Source organism: Electrophorus electricus, chromosome 10 (genome assembly GCF_041902795.1).
Source record: "Electrophorus electricus isolate QZ-2024a chromosome 10, ASM4190279v1, whole genome shotgun sequence".
Lineage (NCBI taxonomy): Eukaryota > Metazoa > Chordata > Actinopteri > Gymnotiformes > Gymnotidae > Electrophorus > Electrophorus electricus.
In genome coordinates, this window is record NC_137506.1 from 11,718,224 (window position 1) to 11,725,464 (window position 7,241).

The 7,241-nt window shown below is 38.7% G+C and overlaps 2 non-coding genes across 2 annotated transcripts; both read left to right on the forward strand.

Moving 5' to 3' along the window:
* Positions 1-1,331: 1,331 nt before the first annotated feature.
* trnae-uuc (transfer RNA glutamic acid (anticodon UUC)) lies at positions 1,332-1,403 on the forward strand. Its single transcript has one exon. It is a non-coding gene; the product is annotated as a tRNA-Glu (tRNA).
* A 3,200-nt stretch (positions 1,404-4,603) lies between these two features.
* On the forward strand, positions 4,604-4,677 carry trnai-aau (transfer RNA isoleucine (anticodon AAU)). Its single transcript has one exon. It is a non-coding gene; the product is annotated as a tRNA-Ile (tRNA).
* Positions 4,678-7,241: the final 2,564 nt, after the last annotated feature.

Consider the following 7,241-nt stretch of genomic DNA (forward strand, 5'->3'; position numbering starts at 1 on the left):
GCAAGGCACTTCAGGGTTGCCAGGTGGAGCCTTCCTGAAGACCCTGATACTGAAACAGCATTAAAAGCTGCAATGGCACTGTAGTGGTTTTTATCTGCACTTATACTGCTTTGAACTCTTGCACTCTTACATACAGTAAGTTTCTGTGTACCTGTGTACATTTCTGTGTACCTTTAGTAAATAAAGGGATTCTATTCTAATATTACAAATCACTATGTCCAGTGTTCTGATAAATGACATCTTCAAATGATCTTTGCTGTTTCTTTGCATTAAACTTTAAACCTGCCTTTTAATTATTCCATAATATTATACAGGATAGTCTTGACTATAAAGCTATTTTGAATCAAACTTAAATGAAAAAAAATGTAATAAATGGGTTGTTGTGTTTGCAGGTTTGATTCAACACAGGATCAGACAGGTTCCTATAAGTGGGAAAATTATTATTTTTTTTAATTTCTGCTGAACCTGAGTCTGCAACCAGCTATTCATCAGAGAGAGACTATTAACAGACCTATAAAGAAACTGATGTCATATGCATATGATGAACAAGTTTTCCTGCTGGATCTGTAATCTCATATGAAGGACTCTGAGACTCAGACAGGCAGGAGTGTCCTTCCAGCATTACAGCCAGTTTACCAGTTAGCTTCTGCAGTCTGGTACATAGACCTCAGAGAGAAAGACCTCCCTCTTCCTAGAAGTGCTGAAACTCCAAACAGTGAAGAAACCAGTGGAGCTTAATGACTGGTCAGATAAAGAGAGTGAAGTGAGGAGTTTCCTTCAGTGTCTGCCATGTCCCAGCTGAGGTGAGTGTGAAGCTTTTATTAGTACTATAGGAGTTGTGTTTAACTTTGAAACTGATGGTGTCACAGCCATTTGTGGCCAGGAGTCTAAAAGAGCATAATTGGCTGTACTCTTAGGGAGAGAGGGAGTGGCATACGCTCTCTCCCCTGTCAATTACAGAGACACCGTGCAATCAAGGGCGTCTATAAGTTCACGCGTCAGAAGGGGGAGGAAAATACTATTTTCCGAGTACTTAGAATAACATTCCGTACTTTTTGGAGAAAATTTTCTAGAGTGTTTTCATGTAGAGAGAGAAATGAGTGGCTAAAATGTCAGAAACATTAAGGGGACAAATGGGGAATACTATAACAGCTCTTTCCATGTGTTAGTGACACCAGCGTTCCCTCTTTTCCCAGATGGTAAAAAAGAGCCCTGACTCTTGCAAACTTCATTTTTTTGTAGAACAAAGAGAAAGATTAATAACTCACTTTATGGCCTTTTTCCACTCATGCATACCAATTCCAGTATGCAGTGCAGACTTTGCAGCTTTATCCCTGGTTGTCTAGTGGTTAGGATTCGGCGCTTTCACCGCCGCGGCCCGGGTTCGATTCCCGGTCAGGGAAAATCTCTTTTTTTGCTCATATAAAATGACAGATTCTGCATTAAAACATAAAGTTTGTGGGAGTCGGAGTTGAACCGACAGCCTAAGGATGACAGTTTTAACTTCTACTCTACCAACTGAGCTATTGAAAGTGTCATGCAAGTGATCCCACATGTCCAAACACAAGTATGTTGGCAAGACACACAGCCAGTTTTGTATGTTTCAATTGTTAAGTTCATTTGACAGAAAGAAGAAAGATCACATTGTATAAGTTGTTCAGCTACAAACAGATATACCTTTTGATGACATTTGGAATCATACTGGACTTTGTGTACATGAATGGAGAAAGGCCATAAATGGTTAGAATAACATTCAGTGCTTTTGGAGAAAAGTTTCAAGAGTTTTGTCATGTAGTGAGAGAAATGAGCGGCTGAAATATCAGGCATTAAAAGTGCAATTTGCACTCATGGAAAGAAAATTGCTTTCATGTGGACCGCATTGAGATATCGAACTGCCTGTGGAACATAACACTTCTTAAGAGGCTAGATTTGTGCTCTCAAGCTGCGATGGTGGCTTTATCATGGCTTCTAAAAGAAGAGGCTGTGGTCAGGGTGGAGTGAGTCTTTGATAACCAAGATTGTTGTTGTTTTGGCCTTCGAATAGACAACGGCATTACCCAGTGTCAGGTCTTTCTCAGTAAACTGCAGAGAATGATATAGAGGGCAAGAAATGGTCAAGCACAGTTTTATTGGGTGTGTGTCTCTAAAAAACACTAGAGCTCTCTGATACATTTTTGTTTCAAGATTTAATCATCATGCAAATGATTGTGATTAACGCTTTGTCTGTTTAATTCAAATATTATACTATAAACCTAATATTTTAATAGGGTTGGCAACTTTCTAGATCCGATTACTACATGTGTGTGAAGTACAGGTGCTGTAGCTATACGGTATACAATTGTTCACAGTAGCCTAATTATAACATATACAACCAAAAATGCATCTAAAATAAACACCAGAAACCTGGACTAAGGCTAATGTACATAAGTGCATTAAATCTAGGTAGGACTGCTCGATAGATAGGATAACAGCAGAACAATTGTCCCACCATATAAGCAAAATGAGAGCCTGCTAAGGCCACCAAGAGGGTGCCAAAGACCATGTATTTATTTCTATTTGGTTTTTTACCTATGTTATGTCAGTGGCAGCTCAAATTTCTTCATAGGGCCCCACACAGGATTGGGCCAGCCCTGGTATCACAGTGTCATGCACTGGAAAACCATCAAGCCTGTTGACTATGCTACCAGTGTTGTTCATGTACCTGTGCAAATAAACTGCAAACACAATTACTTTTAGAAGTATCATCCAGTTTGTTTTCACAATTGCCAAAATGTAATGAATCACAGCCAAAAACTACATTCTATTAATACAGAATGTTTATGAAAGTTAATTTAATCTAATTAACAATAAATGAACAGTCGAATATTGTAGTTCAAACAGTCCAATAGCTGTAGTAATGGCTTAACTCATTTTGCTTATTTAGAGAGAACGATAAATCTGAAAACCCACAGGTTTGTAAATTTGGGTCTCTAAATCATACAAAAGTAGGTTTTCTATTGCTGAACAGTTAGCTAGCTAACAAACTACCAGCACCTAAATGATCAAAGTTTAAAGCTGAACAATGAAATGGTTCCACAAGGAATGGTTTATAGCCCCGAGTTTGACACTTGCTGACCCCAACTGTTAGCTAGCTAACTATCTTATCTCTGTGATAAAGCGATACAATCTTTAGCAATGAGGACATGAATAAAGTATCCTTTACAATTTTCACAATATTGTGAAAATTTAATCTGCTGGCATTGGAGGTTATTAAATATTCACAATATCAATAATAATTCCTTGGCTCACAGAATCAGACATTACATTTTTGCTGTTATGGCAGCTGTTATAAAGATCATATTTATACAGAACCCTGTTCAGTTACTGCTAGTATTGAGGCACCATTGCATAACTAATAGCGGTACAGAGACAGAAACATCATGTGTTCAGATGAATAACTATGAATGTGTTAGATGAATAGTGCAGATTAGAATCATATCAAGTTCAAGTTCAAGTTCAAGTTCAGTTTATTCGTCACATACATAGTCATACACAGTATAACACGCAGTGAAATGGTGGAGAGTGCTCTATCCAAACTGAGGAAGAGAACCAGGGGTGCATAGAGGAAAAAAAAAAAAAAAAAAAAAAAAAAAAATATATATATATATATATATATATATATATATATATATATATATATATATATATATATATACAGATAAATCTATATATTCTAAGTATGTACAAAAATATATTAACAATGTATGTACAATATATGTATATTATGATTATATTCACAATGTACAATGTATATGGTTGGGTATATATGTACACAATCTACAGAATGTACAGATCCATTTTGTATAATACCATATCTACAGTCTATACCATATCTATCCATCATGTGTTCAGATGGCCAGCAGTGTGCTGTAAAATATACATTGTCAGATATTAATGTCTGCTCTGGATGTGTGTGAGAGAGTCTGTGAGAGGTTTGCATTTGTGTGTGTTGCCTGACTATGAGTGGGAAAACCATATAAAGGTAAAACCATTACCTCTGCAACAAGGATCTCTTCTATTTGAAGGAAAGGTTTAAGTTAGACACAGTCTCCACAGAGAAAGTTAAATCTGGTTTGTGTTAAGACCAGTTGACATATCAGTGGTTTATCACTGATTATGTCTGCCACTGAGATACCACAAATTAAGGACTCCAGATTCCAAGACATAGAGTTGTGCAATGTGAGCCATACATCAAATATGTCCCTAAAAGGTTTATATTCCTTGGCTCACAGAATCAGACATGACATTTTTGTTGTTAAGGCAGATTTCATGGTGTAATAGACAGCACTATGTAACTCACAGCAATAAAGCTAGGTGGACTTTGCAATTGATGATTTTCTCACTGTGTACAACTGCACTGAATTGCTCTTTAACAAAAGCTTCTGCACATTTGCTTTTGAAGTTTAATTCAAAAGTTGGCTGCAGAATAACCATTTGTCAGAGGGAACAATATGTGTCAACTTTCACCTATGCTCGGTCGAAAATCTTGTTGATACCAAGTCTACAATTTTATGGAAAGGTTCCCTTCACTGCTGCACCAAGAACTGTGAAGCTACCTGCGAAAGGCCGATTAGCTCAGTTGGTCAGAGCGTGGTGCTAATAACACCAAGGTCATGGGTTCGATCCCCATATGGGCCATGTGAGTTTTGGCTGATGAACGACCCCTTGTCAACAAACCACCTGTTGCAAAAAGGGCACCTGTTTGAACTTGTGTTGCTTATAACATTGCTTGTAAACCACAATCTGCTAAGACATGTTCCAAGTACAGGAAATTGAGAGTATGTTCTTGATTACACAACTTTACCCATGGATTTGTGCTTATTTACAAATTTTGGATATTGCGGAGAAAAGTATGAAATCAGAGGGACTCTGGCATTAGTGTAAGGCTCTCGATCGCTGTGTGAATTGGTCAAGGAAGCCATTCCAGAGGCATGCAGATGACCTGCATCCTCCCCATCAAATTATAGCAAGTTAGGTGTCTGTTCCTACAGCTCCTACAATACCATCAGCTAAGATCACCTATGTGTTCAAAAATCAACTCCGATACCTACATCCATATCAGAATTTATAAACAAACATTCTTAATACAAAAAACCTATTATCTAAGATATACAAAATAATAGTGAAATCAAATCTCACAGTTACCCTCCCATCGAGACAATGGGAAGAAGATTTATTACCAGCCCCCGACGCCGCAGTTTGGATTAAAATGTGTAATAATCATTACCACATGACAGCAACACTAACCTACAATGCATTCAGTACAAAATAATACAGAGTACATTATACTACACATTGGATGTTTAAAACTGGTTTCACAAGCTCAGCAATCTGTACATACTTTACTCAAATCACAGTTGACGATTACATTCACGCCACGTGGCAGAGCACACCTATCAAGCAATTTTGGCAAGTCATCATCAAGTTCGAGTTCAAGTTCAAGAGGTTTTATTGTCATTTCAGCTATATACAAGTACACAACAAAAACGAGACAATGTTCCTCCAGGGCCATGGTGCAACAGAAAAACAACAGTGCAACAGACAACATGCTACACAAGTGCAAACAGTCCAATATAGTGCAATATAGTGCAGTGACTTGGTGTGTTTTAAAGAGCAGCAGCGAATTTTCCTCTAACGCGTTACTAAGCTCTGTGAGCTGAGTAATTTCTCCCTTTGTGTTGAAATGAACAGGTGTCTGTTAAACTCATTCATGAGCGTATTTTAACGCGCGTTCAATATCGTCCGAGCTGTAATCTTTTGAATTCTGTAACCATGCGGCGTCATACGTATAACATTCTAGTCGCGTGGTGTGATAGCAACTGCTAGTCAGAATAAGCAGAAGACAAGCAGTAGTACAAACATTTAAAAAAGATAAGATTACAAAAGTGATATGCATTTTTGGCAGAACAGCGTTCATCCTTTTGAAGTTAGTTGCAGCAATTCTCCCACTTTAGATCCGACCTAAATTGTAAGACATCCCCCTGTTGAGCTGGATATCAGTGTGTTAAGCAGGTTTCTGTTTTGTAGGAGGACGGTAAGCAGCTGGAAGATTCCACCGTGTCCGCGCATCGTAGAGTGAGTTATCAACACAGCTGGCGACTGTTACAACTAACACACCACTTTAAATTTTGATATGAGGCCCTTTTTAGATAGAGATTGCCTGTTAGGGATTAGAATGAGGCTCTGCAGCATCTCAGATTGAAAAATATATATATAGAATCTTTGATGGCCGAAGATCTCTAGGGACCGAATACACATTGCTGGGTCATATGTCTCTGCATGTTTCAAATGGGAAACCATAAGGTGGAGGAGGAAGAGACCCTGGGTGAATGTCGGAGGAAGACAAGGGAGGACAACCGACGGAAGGCTGCACGTGTGGGGCGGTGTCTTGGAGGTCTAGACCTCGAGCTAGCAGTGCGAGAACTGCAGAGGGAGAATGTGGAGATCAAAGCTGAACTGAGAAGGCTGAGAGCACAGCTTGAGAAAGTAGGAAAAGTGAAACACTTAGTTACACTGCAGTGCACATCCAACGAAGCAATGTTCTGCTATACACAGGAGATGATTTTAGATTGAAATAAGGAACTATAATTAAAATCCAGGTAAATAGTGAGCATAAATGTGTTAGGGCAAATCAACAAATGGATTGCCTATGACACTACAATATCACAGTCTAACTTATATTATATTTTTGATAGTATATCAAAGTGTGTGCACATGCATGTATTTAATAGTGATGCTAAATTAAATGCTTTTTTCACAGTTGGAAAGCGCAAGGCCCAGTTTCCCCCTGGAGTCTCCCAAACCACGAGACAACAGGTTTCCCTCACTCTCCCTCAGACAGCCTACCAGATTTGCACCTGGTGAGCCCCACTGGCTCCAAGAAGCCCCATCATCCAGACCCTACAGACCTAGCCGTCCACTACTGCCTCCCCTGTCCTATCACTCAGATGTGAGGGCAGCACCAAATGCAGAGAAGAAGCTGTTCAAGGAGACACATGAGAAGACACATGAGAAGAAGAAACTGAAACGTCAGCAAAAAGACATAGAGCAGACAACGAAAGAAGCGAATGGAGCCACGGAAGCAAGAAAATGTGAGAAGAAGAGATTTCGTATTACGATTGTATGGAAAGGATTTAAAGGAATTAAGTCTTTCTTTCAAAAATAGCTGTGTGGTTTAGAATTTCATGTCCTTTCCATATTAA